The following is a 21,683-nucleotide window of genomic DNA, read 5'->3' on the forward strand; positions in this document are numbered from 1 at the left end:
GGCAGAAGATGAGGGAATTAAAACAGGACCATAAGACTCATCAGTTCTCCAAACTATTGACATTTTCCTCTGTGCCAAGTTTTGCAAATGAAAAACACTGAGGAATTCAGAAACCTGCAACTGGGAAATAAAAACTTTGCATCTTATCGGTTATGCTGGCACCATTACGGCTGAAAAGCAGAAGTTTATTCCACTGGGACTACTCACACTCAGTGGTCACTTACTCACAGTCAGAACATATAAAGTAAGCCTCAGACAAACACAAAGGCACAGCCAGCGGGTGGAAGCTTAGAAATAATATTCTACGGCTGCCTGAAAAGAAGAATTTTATTCCTCAGGGGAAAAAAGGCTATTGCCATTTGCTTTTGTCCGAGGCAAAACAAGAACCAGGTCTGCTGGAATTGCTTATCCCGCGTGGACAAGGTGCTCAGCTGCGATGGGGAAACCCTGTGTTACCTTCCCTGAATCTGCGGGGGAAAAAGCATTTACGGAGGCGAGGGAGGAGCGAGAGCTTCCCGGCAGCTCGGACACGCACGCTCCACCCAGGTTCACTGCTGAGGGCTTCCTGCTGGATTGCGCACTTGAAAACCTGGCATTTTGCGAGCCTCCGTCTGCTAATTAGCCCCGTTACGGTACTCCAGCCCGCTTTGGCACACCTCTGGCATTTCATGTCTTTAAATATTGACAGATGGATCGTTGTCTCCTGTTACTCGGGGAAAGCTGGGAGCATAATGCTGAGCTGATTAAAAGAAAGGGGATCACCAGCTAAATCCATTTCTTCCTGACATCTAACTGTGGAAGTACCTTCTCATTGCTTCAAGGGATACATTTTTGTAAAAGATCTGGCTCCTGAGCTAGCAGTACAAACACTCGTGATGCTCTTGCAAGGAGCAGACTTCCTTTTCACTCTACTTAAAAGAGTTTTTCCCTCTCCTTATCCTGCTGTGCAAAAGAGCAGTTTTTGTCTCACCTTGCAAAAGAGTCAATTTTGTTCTTTCGTTGGAAAAAAAAAAGAAAAATAGACAAAGCCAGTTACTTAAAAGGAAAAGCGTTTAGTGCCTCAAGGTCCAAACTTACAGCGAACCGCGTTGTCCAAACCACCGCCTCTGCCCAGACAGCTATTGATCCGGGGAGGCAAAAGGGACACGCAGGCACCGAGAAGGAAAGAGGCTGCTCGAGCCTTTCCCAGCAGGTCCGTGGCAAAGCAGGGATGAGCAGCCGGCTCTGCTGCCTCTCAGGCAGGGCATTTAATCTGTGCTTTCAGGCGTTTTTTATTTTTCTGCCCCAGAAAATGTTCATCAGTTGCGAGGTTGCGAGTCTAGAAGTGCCGCGGAAATGAGATCACGACCTCAGGAGGGGAGATGCAAGGAGAAAATTTGGGAACCACTAGTTTTCTTTTCTTTTCTTATTCATAAGTTAATGCTACGCCTGCAGCTGATCCTAAATTGCTATGGTAATCAAATGCATTTTGAGTGCAAACACAGCTTAAACAGAACTTTACATGAGTTGATCTTTATGGTGCTGTTAGGCCCAAAGCACCGAACTCGGTGCCCACTTGTGCCCAGTCTCGTCTCCACTCTGTGAACGGCTGCAGTCAAATGAATAAAGTCTTTTCATGGGCACAGATGTTAGGATTTCCTGGCTGCTTGCAGGGCTGCTCAACTGTTAATTGACCCAATAAAAATTATCAAGCGAAAATTTCTACTTTTTCTAAACTGGAAGCTTACAGAGTGCAGGTAAATGAAGATGGAAAACAAGCCAAGGGAAACGAAAATTAACATTAGTCTTCTAAGCATGTGCTGGCATGAATATGTATGATGCATTATAAATTTGACTGATGAATGACCCATAACTCATCAGAAGTAATGGCTTATACTGAGTAATGGAAGTTTCCCCTTCAAGACTGAAATATTAGTCACTTAAATGCCTTCCACATGGTACTGCAAAAAAAGCCCTTTTGGCTATTTAACTCAGGTACTGCTTTCTTTACAAGAATTTTTTTTAAATCTTTCCCTTTCGATACTCAGTTGCCTTCCTTCGCGTTAACACCCTTGTGCACCCAAGGATGCAAATTCCCTACAGAGCTTCAAGCTTTTGGAGCCCGGTCTCCAGATTTCCAGTCCTTTTGCCCACCTCCATCAAAAGGAGTAATTCATAGTCTTTCCTCCTCACCCCCTCCCAATTTGTGCACTGCAAACTTTAAATAAAGCTGTCCATGCCATTTTGTCCACCTGCCCTTTACCCCTACCAGTGGTTCAAGGCAAACATCGCACTCTTCTTGGGCTGTAAGAGAGCAGCAAGACAGGAGAAGGAAAACAGGTGAAGAGCTGGGGGCGTCTTCAGCCTTCTCCATTGCCCAGATACTTCTGTGGTCTCCAGTTTGCGAACCATGGATTTGGGATGATGATTTTATGAACGCGGCAGCTAGCAGTGCGAGAGCGGCGGTGGGCTGGGGTGGAAGGTGTGGAGCCTTGCCTGAGCCACCCCGGCTCACGCTGGCAGCTCCAGGCGCAGGGTCTCCCTCTCCGTAAGGCTGCAGGCACGACATGAAGGGGCAGAACCATAAAGATTTTTGCACGAAGCCATCTGAAATTCTTATGAAGTCTTTCCTTCTAAACTGTTATGATTAGGCTCAAAGATCCAAAAAAGTCACTGTGTTGTACCTACCATTCATTAAATAAAATTGATTTTATAAAGGTAATCTTGCTAAGGACTTCACCAAAAATTGAAGAAAATGTCATCTGAGGTCAACTTTTCTATCCAGGTTTAAAAAGCAGCATTTGAAAACCAGCCACATAATGGTTTATGCGGCATTGTATGGCATTTGCTATATGATGGTCTGGTAACACTTTAATAGTCTTGAATGAGCATTTAATTTAGATTTAATAGGGCAGCTTCTCTGTTGTAATTAAATATCAATTGATTGTTAAAAGAGCACTTGCTGGATTTAATGTATAAGAGATAAACCTGGTTAGCTATATAATTAACTCAGAACACAAGAATAAAAGTGCAATTAATTTTCTAGAATACAGAACTTGTAAAAAAGTTTATCAAGTTGGTGGACATGAGAGATATTAAACAAAAATGATGTTAAAAACTGTGTTTTACAAGGATACTAAGAGCTATTAATTAGCTTGGTTACCTATTGATGATTTTGACCTTTGATGTAGAGATTCTTCGGAGATGGAAATGCAACAATGAAGTGACTGTTCCCTCTAGATGGGCAGGGTATCAGGAGACAGTTTTCTACAAACAGGTAAGGAAAAAATATGTCAGGTATCTAATGTAATTTTCATGGTTCTTTTCAGCATTAGCAGTTATCTGTTTATCTTATTTACACCTTAAAAATGCAGCCTGTTAAATATTTAACTTCACCATAATTGACAAATAGGTACTTAATTCTCATTCTGTTTTCCACATCCATGCTTCTGCCATTATTCCCAGAGATTTTTTTTTAATGGGGTCAGTCTCTTAAAAACAGAACAACCAAAGAAGCCAGGCCAGTGTAATGTTAGTGACTGTTAACCATGTAGAGCCATCCACGTGCAAAGCGTGAACCCCCTATCAGAATTAGCCTCCACCAATCTAACTAAGGAAAAGGAAAAGGAAAATGATGGAAACATCTTAGAAATTCATCTCCGAGCACAGTTACATGGCTGGCTTAGCTGTGAACTGCCGTTACGCTTGTAAAGCCCCTTGCTACTAAATTAAGATGTTTTCTTATTACGAGACATCATCAAGACTCTTCACAAATACGCCGCCCACGTGCATCTTGCAACGTGCCTGTAAAGCAGCAACTGTGCTTGCAACATGCTTCCTTCCCCCCAACATATGCCGCACGCCGAAAACAAACAGTAACAAAGCAGGATATTAATAACTTGCATTGAGCCCAGCTTCCCTGGGATACACAGCCCAACCCGCTGGCTACCAGCTCCCTTCAGGCGTTCTGCTTCCACGCAAATTTAAGAAGAAAGCAAAATTTGTTCAGTAAATGCCCTTTAAAATGTCAGTGTGTTCCATTTTGGGATGCCTCGCGCAAAGCTCTGTTGATGGGTATCACCGCGCTGGTCACCCAGATGTCACGGCCAAACCCCACCGCTGTGGTGGAGCAAGGCTATAAGTCAACCACGTGTTTGGCAGTGACGCTGGCCGAGCTGGGTGAAGTGATGTGCATGTCCAGTAGCTGCGTGTGACTCCTGATGGCCTCGAAAGATGGGACTGGGTTGTCCCACCCACAGTTCAGCTATGCTCAAAAGCAACCTGGCTTTCATGACTGCAAATCCCACCGATGCAGGCCTGAGGACATTGAAAACCACTATTTTTTTTTTAGTGGCCGTTTTTTCCATTTTCCCGGAAATTACCTGACATTACCTGCTTGAGCAGGGGGGTTGGACTAGATGATCTCCTGAGGTCCCTTCCAACCTCAACCATTCTGTGAAAAGCACTCCAGGTGTTTGACAAAAAAAGTAAAACCAAGATGGATTTCTTAGTCAACTCTTTCCTGGAAGGAAACACCCAAGAAAGGTATGTTTTATCCAATAAAAATACAATTGCTCATAACATACAAGTAATTTGGGGGTGGGGGGAGGGAGGCAATGCCTTTTCACAGCTAAATCTGGAGCCGGTTGTGAACGAGAAGGGCTGGAGACCCCAGGAACCTCTCCAGAGCCGCTCTCCTGAGGTGGCTGCGAGCAGTCATGGCTGTTGCGGACCAGAATGGACATATGGCAGCTCACACTTCAGCCCTTACTGCACCAGGAGTCCATCTAAACCCAGGCCTTTTTTTAATTGCAAAATCTTGATGTCTTTACTGCAGGCTCAGGCGGGCCGGCGTGTTGTGCAAAGGATGGCAGAAGCACGAAGCAAACTGCGACGGATGCTCAGGCCAGGATGAGGGACGACCGGAGGGACATTGGTGAGGGCTCTTGCCAAGCAGCCCCTTCGGGTGCCGTGCTTTTTCAGGGCAGGAGGGAGGGAGATCTCCTTTTAATTCCCTTTTTTTCCACCGAACACGAGAGAACTGTAGATTAAAAAATGCCCTCAGTGAAAGGCCCCCAAAGCCGCAGTAAGTGCGGAGAGGACGGACTCTTGAATCACACCGTGTTTTTGTCCAGATAGAGCTTTTAGATGAGTCGGGATAGAAATTAAGTGGAACATGGTAAGTTTTCTCGCAGCCGCCATATACAGGTCGCACAGCTCCAGTTTTATTTATGTTACCGAGGCATAACGAGGCTGCATTTACGGCACACCGGAGCCAGCTTAGAGCACACGGAGAGAAGCAGACTTACCTACAGGCTGATTTTTACTAGAGCTTGAAAAGCCAGCGAGCAGGGAGACAGCAAGCAAATATCGCTGCATAAAAGACGATGGCGCATTTCAGACCCCCGTGAAAATAACGGATCGAATCCATCGCTGGTCCAGCTCTGGTGGCATCAGCAGCCCAGAGATTTCTTCCCGTTCTTGCTCCCCTGTCCCCGTATGTTCCCAGCAAAATTCCCCTTTAGGAGCACTTGCACGGCGGTGGCAGGAAAGCCGGTGCCTGCTGGCGGGGCTGCAGCGTGCCACGGGGGTACCGTGCTGCACCAGGAAGCTGTGACTGTCCCTGTGCACTATATTTAAGAAAGACTGATGAGGAAAAGGTGGTGTGGGTGTTTTTTTTTTTTTTGGTTTCCTACGGGAAAAAGGCTTACAAACTCACACGAGTGTGTGTGACCCCCCACGTGCACCTGCCTGCCCATCTTGCCCTCGCCCCGACGGCTCTGCCTGTGCTGCCGCTGGAGCCCTTTGCTTGCCGCCCGCAGTGTCGCCAGGAGGTGATTTCTGGATGCTTTTCCGTTCTGCCCCGCTCCAGAGCCTGACCGGGAGCGCCCCACGCCAAGGCTGGGAAAGGAGCTACGGAAAAGCACCTGATGCCCTGCACGGTCTGCTCCTCGCTCGCAATTGCAGGTGCACCACGAAACATCAGCTGTTATCAGCGGTGCTGGGGAAGCTTTCCAAAGCAGACGGCTGCCTAATTTTCCTGGGAACTTTCCAAGTCCCCCTCCGTTTTTCCGATCTCAGCTTGCAGGAGTATGAACATTACTCTGTGCCCTGGGGGCCAAGGCAGGACCAAGCTGCGGCACAGGGAACAGGAGAAGTTTTCCGCCCGTGTCCCAGCACCAAGGTGTCCCCGGGGCGCCGGCCTGCTGGGGCGTTGCAGGTGCCATGCAAAATCCCAGGAGCGGGGCAGGCGTCTCGGCAACTGGAAAAGGATTAATAAAATCAAGGAAAAAATTACAGTTGCGGTCACCTTAATTAAATTGGACAAGGCTTCCAAACTCTACCCGAACATAAATGGTGAATAATACTCTGAAAACTTCATTAAGGGCAACAGTGTCCTGTAATTACTCGTTATAGACCAAGGTAAAACTGAGAAACGTCCCACTTAATGGCTGGAGAGAAAAATCTGACAATTCATTCCTAAAGCTAAAGACCAGCAGCCACTAAATAACGCGAAGGACAACTGCCACTTTCGGCCACTTGTTCTGCTCACACAGACAAGCTTTTGTGAGATGCAAAACTGGAATAAACAAAGTACTTCCCTGGCATTAAATATAGCACAACAGCAAGAATATGCTTTGACTTTTTATATTTGATTTTAGGTCTAACTTACATATCTTATTTCCTCCAAAAAACTTGTGGAAAATTAACATCAACCTTCTATAACTCACAGAGCAAGAAGTACAATTTACCAATATGTAAATCTTACTTTCACATAGCTCAAAAATAGCAAAGCTTAAAGGCTTTGCAGCTGGGAACTAAACTGATCCAGCTCCCTGGAGAGCTAATGCAAAATCTCCCATTGACTTTTGTAGGTATTAGAGCAGACCCTCAGCTGACTTTATAATCTACAAAGGGAAAATAATTGAGATTTCAAGAAAATTGGCTCAGCATTATTTTAACACTATAAATGTTTCTGCTTGGAAGCAGTACATATTGCATGTTTTTCTCCCAATCCAAAGATGAAAGTGGTCCAATAACAAATTTGTTGTTAAAATGCTTTTTGGAAAAGGTCCCGTCCTTAAAAGATGCATTTGGTAGGGATAGCTCAGAAGTGACTTTCTCGTTGTAGATCACCTCATTTCCACCAGAGTGGGAATTGCTCATAGCATTACTTTCTAAGTTGGCATTATCTTTCTTTCTCCTTCCTTTTCTCCTGCCCAAAGCCTTCCCACTCCTGTCTTTATAGCTACTCTTCTCCCCTCATGCACCTTTTATTATAGCAAGGAAGTAATTAAAAACAGAAATTCCTAGCATTAGCCCAACAGGAAGGACATAGATCAAGAATAGAGCATGAAGAAATTCTAAAATTAAGGTTGCATGTATCTGGGGCTGCTTTTCCACAGGAAGGCTGAACTCACCCCCAGACGTGGGGTAGCTCCCCACGGTCCCCAGCTCCTCTCGCCTGTCGCAGCCGTGACAAGCAGCGGAAGCTTTAACCTCTGCTCGGGAGGTGCGGGGTGATACGTCCTACCCCTGGGCTCATCGCGGGCAAGCGCAGGCTGGTGGACCCGGCCTCCTGCGGGAAAGCAGCTAAGAGAAGTCACTGCTTGCGGCTGCTGCGGGCTGGGAACCCCCCGAGACGTCACCCAGCTCGCCCGATGCACGGGGAGCAGGAACCCAAGCCTTCGCTCATGGAAGACTGCTAAAAATCTTAACTTTCAGAACTACCCTAACATGTGGGTATGTGAGTAATGAGCCTGTTTTCATATTTACTGTGAAAATGGGCTAGCTATTTATTTGAATAGATTCATTTTGATACGGAAGCACATCCTCGCTGAAGCACCACCTCAAACCTGCGGCTTTTCCCTTTCTGAGTGAAGTTTTAAGCAGACACACGCAGAAAATCAGAGCCGTACAAATCCATCGGTGGCAGGGTGCTGCTACATTGCAGATTTCCTTCCTCACTTTCTTTTCTATTTAAAGCTCTGGAAAATGTTCGTAGCCGGAGCGCCGCGCGTGCTTGGCTGCAGCCTCCCCGCTAACAAGCATCTTCGTTAGCATTCACAGCCCATCGGCAGAAGCGAAGCTGCCTTTGTTTCTTGTGGCAAGAACAAACAAAAGCTTTATTATTCTCTGCATTGTCTGCAGAGGTCAGACAACTCTTTGGCTTCAATGAAGATCAAATATTAATGCAATATTCCAGGTAAGATATTTGGAGCTATCAGAATCTTGTGTCTCGTTGAAAAAAGTGGCTAGAGAAAACTCAATGCATAGAAGCCCTTTCAAGTGTGTGATGCTCACAGATGAAAAACAGTAGGCTGTCGAATATGATTCTTAAGGAAAATGCGTGAAGAAACGGTAGGACAGGCAGAATCCCCTGCCAAACAATAAGCACGGAAACCAGCTAAAGCAGGGATTCATTTCCTATATGGAGGTTCAGAAATGAGCAGGGAGCAAACTCCTTAATTTGCCGGGCCCCCGACGTGTGCCAGCCGCTGTGCCACATTCCCATTTGAACGTAATCCCATCAAACAGCTACCGGCTTAGCAGAGACAAGATATAAGAGTCAGTGACAGCGTCGTCAGCTCCGCTAAAACCACCCCTATCAATTTGTCAGCTTCGGGTGGTGATAGTTATTGCCACAAAATAACAATTTTTTCTTTTCTTTTTGCTTGACATCTTGCCGCCTCGAATTCCTTGCTGCTGTAGGTGGGTACTCAACTCGCCTGTCTTCACACCTAGCCCCGAGACACAGGTGCGAGCAAAGTGCCAGATTGGAAGAAGGAAGGATGAAGGCTACAAGAGCGGGACGGCCCTGCTGGCTGCAAGAGGAGAGGGACAGGGGTTTCCTAGACGTGGAGCATTTCTGTGCTCTTGAAAGAGTGGGTTTTTTTGGACAGTCCCGCCTTGTTTTCAGAGTTAGTACCCTCCTAGCACAGCTCAGAACTGCCTTTCGCGAGAGAAGTGGCAAAAGCTCTGCAAGAACATCCTGAATGCTCTCTTGCAAGGAACAGGACCATGGTGCCGGGGAGGGTTGGGAGGCTCCAACTTTTGGCATTTCCTAAATGAAATGAGCTAGGTCTAAATCCGGAATCCCAGCAGTGCCTCCCCTGCTGTCAGAGTGCAGGGAAGTGCAAGTCTCCACGCACGAAAGGAGGCAACGGCCCCTTCGGAGAAGGCCAGGCCGGTGTCTGCGGCTGCATCTCCTACAACCTTCGTTTTCTGGGCAAGATTTAGCTCCACTTGCCGCTGCCGGAGCGGAGCCCAGGCCGGTGGCCACGGGCCGACCTGCAGGGCAGTGCCTGAGCGCACAGCATCCAGCACGGTCACGCGATCCAGCACCCCGAAGGGATGGCTGGCAGCCCTCCCCTCAGAGCTGGAGACGTGCCGCGCTCTGAGCTCTGAAAAAAGGCCCCATTCCTCAGTCGTTGCTCACCTGGAGCAAAGGACTAGGCAGGAAAGTCCATCCAGCAAAAGGAAGGTCTGATAGTCATTCACCGGCTGGCTTCTCTGAACCAGTCCAGGCGCTCTCCGAACTCATGCACCTGCCCCAGGGGACGGAGCGAGGCTGCTCGGGGTCCTCTCGCCCACACTGATGGAGGGGATGGGACAGAGCACAGGTCCTGCTAGTACTGGCATGCAAGCGTATGCTACAGGCACACTGTGAGTTTGGACACAACCTGTTCAAGAGGAAAAGTAGCAAAGCCTGTCTCAGAAGCATTTTCCATTTTGTTGGAAAAACTGCAAATAATTTGAAAATATGTTTGAGTTCTCACCACATTTGCAGTATCTGCAGTGTGGGAGCAGACCTATCTGCTGGCCAGATGGCTGTGAGGACACGAGTGTCCCACACAAGCAGAAGAGCTGCGATTGCTTTTGTAGCAGCTAGCCCAAATGGAAGACTTCCACTTATTCCAGAGACCAGGAAGTGGTGGACACTTTTGTTTGTTTTTTAAAGCATTTAGTTAAAATTCCAAACAGGCTTTCCTACTCACAGAAATATTCAGAAGCTCATATTAGGACGACGATCTTCCTGAATTTTCAGAAGCTTGTATGCCTAAACACCGGAACGCCCATTTTTCTCCAGTGCCATCAGCCACTTAAATCTGCTGTCCAAAATCATTTTGCACAGAAGAGTGAGAATTCACAGTATCCAAATGAATTTGCTCTCCATGAAATGATCATCCTCAAAATCTTTTCCAATCCTGCTAGAGTAAGCATGATTACCCAGGTGTTCATTACTCCATCTCCTTCCCCAGTCTGACTTTTTCGGCTGCTGAAAACACTTGGGAAGTGTTATCTAAATACTTAAGATGCTTAAAATGCAAAGAGTGACTGTACTGGGTCAGACCAAAGGTCCATCTGGGCTAGCCCCCTGTCCCCAAGCATGGCCATGGCTAACCCTCCCAGCCTCTGGCTTAGAGATCTCCTGCGCAGGAGGTTTGACACAAGTCATCATATATTCCACAAACCCTGTTCAAAGGATAAGAGCTTCCTTGCACAACTGCTGGGGAAAATAAAGGCTATTTAAACTCTCCGGGGAACAACATTATAATTTACAACCAAAGAACCCTCAAATCCTTCAAGAAGAGACCATAAACACAACAAACTTTCTTCCTGAAAGCAAGCCCTCATGATGTATTTTCTTTCCAAAAAGGACTACTTTCATTAGATTGGCTAATTGAATTTTTTCTTTTACTTTACTGGATTTACAACCAGATTTCTTACTCCTGCTGCCTGCACTGTGCATCACAAGGAAACCAGCCTGTGTTATTTCAGAATCCTTAACAATTCCTTACAGCTCTGCAACATCTGAGATCATAGAGAAATAAAGCAGGAACAAAGTTATAGCTAACGTAAACATCAGCAAGAGACCACACTTCATCTTCCTCTTCTATGGGGCTCCTGAGAACAGACCCTGAGCAATGTATATACTGCTCTCAGTCGTCAAAACCCTGCAATTGCATACACCTGAATATCAATTAACCGCACGCTGCACGGCATCCTTGACAAAGTTGCAGTGACAAAGGAGGCAGATTGGGCTTCTTTGAATTTGTCTTCTGTTGTCTCCAAAAAGTAGCCATAAAATGTGAGGAAATAGATGTTGGGAGGGGATAGCTTAGGACATCTGATGGAGTTAACCCTTTAACAGCCACACCTACACAAAACTCTGCTAAGCTTTTACGTGCAGGTAACCTGCATTTTATACTCTATTGACTATTATTTTGTTCCAAGGACACAGTCAGTGCAGGAGGAATCACAGAATTAGTAGACTGAGGAACAAACTAAACGGCAGATTTCCACTTTAAAGCAATACTTCTGCATTTAGGATGACTCAATTGCTCTTCTTCACCTCTACTCTCTGTATGCAGGCTTAGCCTTTTTTTGACCCACACATCATTTTATGAGTCTTGAAAGCCATAAAAAGCGATAATATGTTTTTGCATCATAGGATCCCTTCATTTCCAAATTACTCTTTGTAGGGACCCTGGAACACCCAGTTACCTCCAGGCTGACCAAGATTTTACAGGAGCTGGGCTGAACAACCATGGGACAAGGAGTTATCTCAGCCTCCAAACGTTTACAGTACAAACAGACCTCAGCAAGAGAGAGAAATTGTCCCTATTTCTTAGAGGAAGAGATATGGCACAGTGAAATTAAGGGCCACTGTCAAAAAAGAACACAATTCATGGAAAATGTAAGTATTTACATTTCACAAAGTGATCCATAAAACCCTGCTTTATCCCAGCAAGATGTCACTAACATAATTCAGGTACCAAAGGTTTTTTTATATCCTGTGCATGATGTGCTGCCACCAATGTCCTTGTCTAGCAGCTGTTTTTTAAAAGAATAAATGAGCTTGTCTTCCAGACTCGTAAGCACAACGTGGGGACCCATGCCCTGTTTCAGACAGAGGACCAGCTCCGGCCAGTAGCTCAATGTCTTAGCCTGGAGAAAGCTATGGCCCTCACTGCAACATTTCCAGTATTTGCCCATTTCCAATACATGCCATGGGTTGCGAATCCCCTCCTTCACGGCTTCCCCCTCCAACTGGAGCGTGAAGAGCCCAGGCCATCAACGCCGCTCCGGACGACAGGCTCCTAAACAGGAGGAACGCACGTTGAGTCTGCGCAGCGGGCCCCTCCATCCACCGTAACCCTGCTGTCTGCCACCTTCCTGCTAATGGGAGAAGTATCGGATGGGAACAGCTCCGTTCCCAGACGTGCGTGTGTGTGGAGGCAAGCCAAGGGGATGGTGCCTACGTGAGGCCTTCCCGCTCCTTGCATCCGTGCTTTCTGAAATCAAAGTTTTATCCTCTTGGATCATGCTGAATCCACAGAGTCACCCCTGGCACTCAGAGCCCCCTCAAATAATCCGTAGCGGGGAGGGATCAAGACGCCTGTTACGAACGGGGAGATGTGAGGGGAAAAACAGTCTAAGGCACGTTTTCCCTTTGTGAATCCCACTGGGATTTACAGACGTTAAAGCATTGCTCCATCGCTCCAAGATGCCTCACCCCTTCCCAGAGAAGCAGAACCATAAATATATATATATATACATATACACATAAATATCTCTGTATGGGGAGGGAGAAACAGAAGGAACAGGAGGAAGAAAGAGAAGCAGAAAGACCATAGATCAGTGTCTGGCCCAATAGTCATATTAAACACATATCTATCATGCCAGCTCCTCCGCCAGCCTGGCACTACTAGTAAATAAGAAAAATCGGGCTTTTAGCAGCATGCATGAGTGCTTCAGTGACCTTAAGATGACATTAATTTGTTGCGGCTTCTTAAAGTAGATTTCGATTATTGCAGATTTTTTAATACCGAAGGGGAAAACACAGGAGCCTGTCAGCATTGGCTGATTTGAAATGTGATGTAATTATCATCAAGCCTTAGTAAAGGATTTTAAATTAAAGACAACTTGGTCTGTAAATACTTTGTGTCTAGATTATTGTTCTCTTTTTCTAATGGCTTTTGGCACAGGCCTTGTCAGTGGTTTATTGTACAACCCTTTGGCTGTGACAGTGTCTTCTATGAATAAATCATACACTTCACTAAGCACCAGACGATGGCAAAATGCAACAGCAGATGAAATAAGCAATAAAGAACCATTACAGCTGCCTGTTCTCCTCTGCAGGTTTACATCACCATCTGATTTAATTTCCTATTTGTTAAAACGCAGCTCGCCGCAATGCCATTACGAAATAAAATCATAAATGGTCACACGGGTGCAAATGAAAAGTGAGGCACCTGCCTGGTTACGAGGTATTTACTCCCTCAGCGACGTTGTTCAGCATCTGATTTCTCCGCTTGGGCCAGAAAGACGCTGGAGGATTTATAGAAGAAAAAATATCTTGGGCATATTACCGCCACGACTGCAAGGCGCTAGACCTGTGTGTATCCCGCGGTTCAGAGCTGCTTTTACCACCGCGACGAAACACAGCTGGCCCAGGGAGGGGATAAAACAGGCTGCCCATCAATTTGTGTTCTAGACTCAGCGGTGGCATCAAGCTTGCCTAGCTCTGGAGTCGGCAAATTTACCCGGTCGCTCTGTTGCTACAGAGGAGCAACTACTGCCACGAAGCTCAGGACTCCCGTGCGCCAGGCTGCGAGAACGGCAAGCGAACGAGCCTCTTCTTCACAGCGGGTACGGCGGCAGCAAATTCGCTTTGGTCCCCAGTCGCTTTTGCTATTTCTCCGCCTAACCATCCTTCGTTAACACGAGCGGTCATAATCCTGTGGACGTTTTTGCTGACCGCATTCATTTCAGAAAGGGCCTGGATGGATGTGCAGCTACGGTGTGACGCAAGCTGCTACCACGAGTGGATCAAATTCTGTCAAGGAAGAAACACAACTGAAAAATAAAGCCATTTACTGAGATGCTCTACATGCCTCTCCAGTGTGCAAATATCATCCACGGCATCTAATTGTGTTATCCAGGGAAAACAGTGGGGATAAATATGAGAAAATGGATCCTAGACCCAAGTTTGCTAGTCTGCAGACACTTGTCCTTACCCCTGCACAGAGGGAGGCTGCCAGCCCACCAAGCGGTCAGCTCATGAATAACTCTGTTAGGAAGAACAAATGTCAAACCCAGACAGCACACGCTCGCCGGGTGACTGCGCTTGCATACCCACCCAGCCGGCCACGGTGTTTGCAGGCGGAGGTTTTACCCGGCTGGTGGAGACAGTTGCCAGCAGAACCTCTAGTTGGTGAAGTGCTGGAATGACATCTTCTCTTGACACGCGGTATGCAGCTATGATCTGCTCGGGGGCCATGCATTTCTGCTGCAATTTCATGTCCACCGACGCATCCGGCAGCTGCTTTTTAATGCTGCACCGCTGCCGTTTGCTTCACTGCAACCTTCTTGGCGGGTAGGAACCTGTAAAATTCCCAAAGAGCTGCTGTATGCAATTTCCATGAAAACTCTCTGCAATGATAAACTACAACTCTAACATTTGTCCAGGAAGGTATTTTTGGTTTATTCTTAAAACACAGGCACTGACCTTTCAAACTATAATTTCACCTAGTAAAGCTGAGATAGGGACAAACAATGCACAGCTCGTAGCTACATATTGATTTATATTTACCTCCAGCTTCTGTTAAACTAATAGAAATCACACGCGTCTCCGCTGCTTCTGTAAAGAGGCACCGTTTGACTCGTTTTGCCTCCTGAGCGGAGCCCTGCTCCTCCGGCGCCGCTCGCTGCCAGCCCTCGGGCCACCCGACGGCGCGGCCGCAGGGGACGCTCAGCCGGGGCCACCAAAGCACGCCGGAGGCAGCACGGGGCAAAAGCAGGTGTGTGTGACTCGGCCAGCCTGGACAGCGTACCCCAGGGCTCGCTCATTGGTGTGTTTTTCCACGAATTAAGGCGATCACAGCTCTGATTTTTCCCTTGCTTTTTACTAGCCCTTTGCCAGTCGCTGAGACGTCCCTCTCCCACCTCCCTTGCAAGCGGCAGCGGCTGCAGTGTCGCTTCGGCGAGGACTGTGAGCACGTGGCCGAACCAAGGTGATCCAACAACTTTTACCAAATATCAATACTTTATAAAAGGCCCTTTCCCTCTTTTAGCCTGAGTACTTACCTATCTGGTAACGGGGTTGGCTATGGAAGTTTTTAGCAAGGACTAAAGGAAGGAAAAGCATCCAGCGCTTCAGCGGGCTCAGCGCCCTCTCGGGCCGGTCCTCCCGCTCCATCGGCTTGGTCGTGAGCCGCAGGCTCCCCCGGCCTTCTCCTACGCCAATGCAGCTGTACCACGATCCCTTCTCACTTTCGGGTGCCCTTCTGCTTGACCCTTTCTCTGTGCTCTTGTCTTTGTTATAGGACTCCCCTGCACTTTTTATTTTTTTGGAAATCTGATCTACTTTTTACTTTCCGTACAATTCCTGTTTGCTTGGAGTCAATAAAAGAGCTCCGGATTTAGCCACCGTAGTTCCTTACTACCCTTCTTATTGTTTCTCTGTACTGCAATAGATTGTACATGTGCCCTTAATAGCGTTTTTAAAGAACTGCCAACTTTCCTGAACTCCTTTTTTCATTTAGTCTTGTTTCCCAAAGGATCTTACCTACAGTGCTGAGTTTATTGGACTTTGCCCTATTGAAGGTCATTGCTTTTGTTTTGCTTTTTTTTTTTTTTTTTCATTTTCCCTACTTTTTATTCTTCCATAGTCTTCTGAAGGATTGAGACCTCCGTAGTTCGTGGTCGTGCTCACAAATTCCCGTCTGCCCCCACGTCCGCAGTCAGTCTGCCTGGCTACTTAGTATTAAAGCTGGAAGCTCCTTTTTTCTTATCCGAGTTATGTATTCGAATATCAGCCCCAAACACCTCCCGGAGGTGCTTTCTCAGGCTCTGGTTTCATCTCACCTAGTAAACGACACGGTGTCGGCGTGTTCCCCGGCCCCGTGGCCAGCTGGGGCTGCCTGGCCCTATCGGTGCTAATAAGGTCTCTTCCCCCGAAAACCAGCGTGCGCACGGGCAAGCTGCCTCCCGCGGAGGGTCCCGAGCCAGGCTGGTCCTGAGCAGCGCTCAGCCTGCCGCGGGCTGCCCCAGCCCAAAACGCCGGCACGGGACGGAGCTGACACTCTACCCGTACGGTCAACCCCGTTTCAGGGTCGGGGCTATTCCCCTCCACTCTTAATTTAGTGGGATTGACGCAAGCCATATGTCTTGCTAAATGTGGACCCGACAGTACTTAAAACTGTTCCCGTATTCCTGGATTAAAATCGTGAGTGGGGAAGGATTCTTCCTGAGCTGAAGGACTCTGCACGGGGACTCGTCCACCCGATCTTCCCCTCTTGGCAGATAACCCCCATCCTCAGCCCAACGTTCCTGCTCTTTCCTCTTTTTCTTGAGCTCCCCAGCAGCTCCACGGACCGCAGGGACGCGTCTCCTCCGAATCCCGGCGACACGGGCTCCCAGGGACATGGCGCGTGGACAGAGCCGGCTGCCAGCTTCCCTCGGGCTTGCCCGCACCCACGGGATCCGGCCTCCGAGCCTGGAGAGCGACAGCAAAATCCCACAGCTTTGCTACCACCCCCCTGTTATGAGGGGCATCCTTGAGCACCAAGCCGCCAAGAGGATTACTACAGCAAGCCCTTCGTCCCTTGTCACTAAAAACCCACGGAGAAACCGCCAGCGCATAACCATTAGCCAAAGGGCCAGAGTGCCGAGCGCCGGGAGCGCCGCGCGGGCCGGATCTCGAACTGCTCAGCACCTTTTCAGGCATGTAAGCAGGAAACTCATTCTTCTTTGAGTCAGGTCCTATTTTTTCACTTTGCTTCTGCAGGGTATTTTTAAAATAAGCAGCGGTTGTGGCAGCAAAGGTTTACTGGAGAGGGAGGAGGGAGAGGATGGATGGAAGAAGGAAAATCTCCACTCCTCCCCGCACACCGATAGCTTTAATTCTTTTTCCACTATGCTAAAAAATGAAGCATTCGAAGAGGAGCAAAGCTCTGAGAGAAGAACAGCGGATGAGGCAGAGCTGGGCTACCGAACGGATAGAGCCTTGGTTAAATTACCTTGTCTTGCTTTCCAAATGCAGCCTTCCGCCTGGGAAATGCAACACCTGCCCTGTGCAAAGCAAACCAGGGAGGACGCGTTATCGAGGGGCTGTGCAACGTGCTGCAGCTCTAAGGGTTATAAGAGGCATCCAAGACTCCCTACATTAATCATATTTAATTGTAGACATCGGGATTCGGCATCAAACCTTTGAGGAAAAGTTCCCACAAGAGAAATATTTCCAAACAGAATCGACCATACGACGGTCTGGAGGGAGAGGGAAGGGGGAGTCTCCCATGGCCGCATTTTAAAAACTGAGAAATGCTGGTGCAAGTTGAACCAAAACATGATTAAATAAAAACAGCATGCCTCAATTTCATTTCTGCATAAGCTGAAAAGCTTTATTAGATTGGGAAGTTTCATTTCACTTGGGGGTAATGTTATCATTTTTATCCTAAATAAGTGGTTTATTTTATATTCCCTTTTAAAAGAAAAAAAGTTTAAGAGTGTTTTCCTCAAAGCCTATGACAGAGGATCTTCTAGGTCTAGTTTATTGTTTCTGTTGCCCCTCTCTGGTGTTTTTCCAGAGCCACAAACAAAACTGTAATCTCCAGCTGCTATAGTGGAGATCACACTGCAAACAGCCAACTGCAAATAGCCTAATAGTTTGCCTCTTTGAGACAATACTTAAATTATTCCAGTCTTATGACACACTGCAGTGACTCCAGTAGGTTGTAAATCAAGCACAAATAGAACAATGAAAATTTAAAACAAACCTTAATGCATTTTCTATTCTGGGTGGTAGAACAGAAATTCAAGTTAGTGGGTTTCTGCTCTTGGAAGACTGTCTTTTGTAACATGCACTTATAAATTTTTAAGAGCATCTCATGTAGCTCTGAGACGCCAAACATGGAAAGTGCATTTGGCAGAAGCCTATGAATGTTGGCAAGATGTTAAGGACAATAAAATCAGTCACCTGTTTTAGTGCCTGCTGTTAACTCCAAAAGTTTTAAGTGTCCTAAGAGGTCAGTTATATTGGAAGAAATGTTTGATTTCCTTCTCAATGAGCAATTGTAATATTAAATCTCCTTTTAAATGTCAGGATCTGGGGGTGGAAGGGAACATATATTTGCAAAGTGACAGATGTTACAAAGTGGCGTAAATCAGAAACCTTTAGCTGCTTTAAAGACTTTGCATACAATTTACATTTCCATAATTACTAGTGAAGAAACACTTGTTTGGAAAGTCCTCAGAGCCATGGCTTTACAGCTTTATAATGGGTGTACGTAGGGACCTCAGCTAGCACGAGAACTTTTCCTTTGATTTTTTATGGGTTTTTAACTCAAAATTATAATTGTACCAGAAGACCGCCCTATTTTTTTCCAGGACACAGGAGTCACATTACTCTTGGACACTAGTTGGGGGGGTTAAGCATGCACTTAAAAATCAGTCCTGCTGTGATAAATCTGGACCTTCACCTCTTCACATGCCTCTCATCGTTTCTTGAACCCTGCTAAGTTATAGCTCCTTATTCGTATTCAAACTCGCTCTTCCTTCTTCTCTGCTTTCCTCCTCCCCAACGCCCAGAGTGGAGCTGGCTGGATTTTGTTTCAGCAAATTCAGTAGGCACGTCCTATACGCCTCTTTAGGCAACTAATGACCTTTACAAATCTGGCCAATGGTCACTTTATGCTTCTATTTCCCAGGGAGAACCTCTTCTATTGTGTTTTTTCACCTTAGAGGTTTTTAACTAATTGAAGGAGCTAAGGTTTCCACCGTCCATGGGAGCACAGACCCGGGCAACTCGCACCGTCCCGACATACACCATTAGATCCCGCAAAGCTCTGGCGTCGCTACTGCCACCAACTCAAGCCTGCTCATATCAAGGACAAACGTTTTCCAGGGAATTTAAGAAGACAATTTGCTGGCTTTATCACCACCATTTGGTGGCTATGTGTTCTCTCTCTGGCCACGTTCCTCGCTATTAATAACACAGAAGTGACCATCTTTAAAAGCGCACTCTGATTCATAAATTCTGCTCAGCAGTGCTGAAGCTGCGGAACACACGGAAGTCGGATCTGGAAACGGCTTTTGCTATCAAGGGGAGAAAAGAGTCCTGGTTTAAAGGCTGCAAAGCTTCTAGAGCTTCACCACTTTTTTTCAGACAGTTTGAGGCATTACAGGAGGGTTTCTTTCCGTCTTCGTTACTGTTTGGCAACACCTGTGGTTCCAGGGAGCCCAAAGCCATGGGAGGGGATGAGCTCCAGCCCGTGGCACCAACGATATCTGTCATCTTTTAGTCGTTCTCCCTGAATACGCCTCTCTGCCAGAAAGCCCTCCCTGTAATCCAGACTGATAAGCTGAAGCAGTCCTTTGAAATGGGGTCCGTATTACTTGGTCATGCATTTCACCGGATTTTCTCAACTTCCCACTCAAGCCATTAAGTTTGCTTGACTACATAAATGTTTGGTTCTTCAAAGCTACTGATGCACATTACAAGACTATTTTACCCTCCTATATAGCCTGTTCATTAATATACTGAACGGCAAGGTTCCCAGGAAAGGCATCTGGATCATTTCAGAAAGGACAGAGGCCGTGGATTTCTGCAAAGCTGCTCCCGCTTCCCATTCTAGAACCGGTTGCAAACAGAAGCATGTTTTGTGTTTTCCACTTTTTCCACTACTGCAGCTTTAGGAGGTGCAGTACATTTCAGAGCTGCAGCAGAGACAACTACTGTAGCTGAAAATACTGGCTTAATAGATGACTTTCTAAATTCTAACTCAATAATGAATTTGACCTCTTCTGAATGCAGGAAACAACAGGTCCTTGGAGTTTTTCTATTATTACTGAGAGGATTTGGTGCGATGAGGTCCACCTGATAGGTGCTATGAATCCGGCTGGCTAGGAGGGGTCCTCGCTCCAAGAAGCTCCCAGCCTAAATGGGACTGAGAATTAAGGGTGCAAGACCCCGAGCCAAGCTTGGAGAGCCTGGCCACAGCGTTCAAGGTACAGCCTGATGCTCAGTCCTCTGGGCCACCCGGTTACCTGACAGTAAGTCCTGCGGAGAGTCAAACAGCACCAGCTTTAACTCTCATAGTCCTGCAAGCTGATGCTGATGTGAGTGATCTTTTCATGCTACTTCTTTCGTTTGAGCTTCAGTGGGAGTCCTCTGTACAGAGAACTTGCAAAGTTGTGTTCCCAGGATTGTTTTTATGATTTTAATTGGATATTCAAAAAGCCTCAGGTACAGTTTATTAGGCATGTGCAAATTTAGAGACATGTCACGTATTTCAAATTAATCCAAACTTACATGAGCAATAAATGCATCATTTGCATTATTACTAATACATACAATTTAAGAGGCATGTTTGGATATGAATCTAACATGATAGCTTTAGTAAGTTAATTAGATAATTGCTAAACATACTAATTGATTTTTAATTAGAGAGTGCAGCTTGCAGCAGAGCCAAGACTGGCAGACATCTCCGTCATTAGAGAACAGCAGGAACTTCAGCAAAGCTTCAGCATCCCCAAACTCAAATGGCTCGCGTTTTCTATCACTTTTTCTCTAAGTCACTCACAAATCCACCAACATTTCTCCATCCCCAGATTTTCCTACTTTTCTTTAAGGTTATCAGTCAAAAAAGAAAAAAAAAAACATCTCAGGAGAAAGATTTTAAGCATTTTTAGGCTTAAACTCATTTTTGCTTCAGTAAGCATTGAGTTCAGGCCCAAAACAGCCACATCCATAGATTTGCCCCTGGGAATAGCTTAGTTGCCTTTTTGCATTAGGATTTGCCAACTCCCCCGAGACCGTGTTTCTTCCTCCCTCTGAAATCATCTCCAGTCCTCATACGCAAGCCCAGCGGGTCGAACCCAAGGGCATGGAGGTACAGCTCTTAAGAGAAGCACATGCCAAATCCCCACGGATCAGGGCAGAGGCACGTAAGATACAGTCACCACCATGCAGCCAAATGTGGGCTGAAGAGCTTTCTGCCCCATCTTGCAGACAAGTCAGACGTGTCTTGTCATGACCTCCCCGGACAAAGTTTCAACACGAGGAGAGGCAGTAGTTGCAGCCCACGGGAAGTTTTAAATCCTCCCCGTGTCCTTCTCCCTTTGCCCAGTGCAGCTCACGGAGGCAAAAGAGAAGTTCATGTGCAGTCCTGGGCTCCCGCATGGGGACAGCAGTGCCGCAGGCTTTATAGGACTCGAGGTGCATGTCAGCCTAGAAGCAGAAAAGGCAGGGACCCGCGCTTGCTCCCTGGACTGCAATCTGAGACAGCCTGACCACTGAAAGACTCCAAGGCCATGTTTTCTGATGCACATGGGACACGTGTCTCCACATCCAACAAGCCAAATGCCAAATGTGCATGTGGACCCTGGCTAAGTGAGATGACCTTGGGTGGTGGGGCAGTGCCAGAAGCACCTAGTCTTCAGGGTATCCCTCCCATGTGCACGTTCCAGCAGGCTGGAGCACAGCGTCCTGTGCTGCCATGCCGTGGTGCGATATTCTCCCTGGAAAGGGCTCGGGAGGGAAGATCCAGCATGTACCAATGCCTCGACAGCCTGATTGCAAGCAGGGAGCTCCCTTGCGTAGCTGCTTCTGAGCCCTCTCTTCCTTCAGTGCTCCCCTCGCTCTTGCATGGAGCTCAAGTACGCTCCTGCTCAAGCATGGGGACCCCCTCACCCTTTCC

The 21,683-nt window shown here is 46.9% G+C and overlaps 1 long non-coding RNA gene across 2 annotated transcripts in view; it reads right to left on the minus strand.

Moving 5' to 3' along the window:
- Positions 1–21,683, minus strand: part of LOC106492650 (uncharacterized) — a 386,415-nt gene that overhangs the window by 6,609 nt on the left and 358,123 nt on the right. Inside the window, exon 5 of one of the 2 annotated variants that reach the window (XR_010884043.1) lies at positions 13,889–14,370. The exons of the other annotated variant lie outside the window; for it this stretch is intronic. This is a non-coding gene — a long non-coding RNA (uncharacterized lncRNA). Of the gene's footprint in view, positions 1–13,888; positions 14,371–21,683 lie in introns of those variants that run through there. 2 annotated transcript variants of the gene reach the window in all.

The sequence above is a fragment of the Apteryx mantelli genome, chromosome 4, assembly GCF_036417845.1.
Source record: "Apteryx mantelli isolate bAptMan1 chromosome 4, bAptMan1.hap1, whole genome shotgun sequence".
Lineage (NCBI taxonomy): Eukaryota > Metazoa > Chordata > Aves > Apterygiformes > Apterygidae > Apteryx > Apteryx mantelli.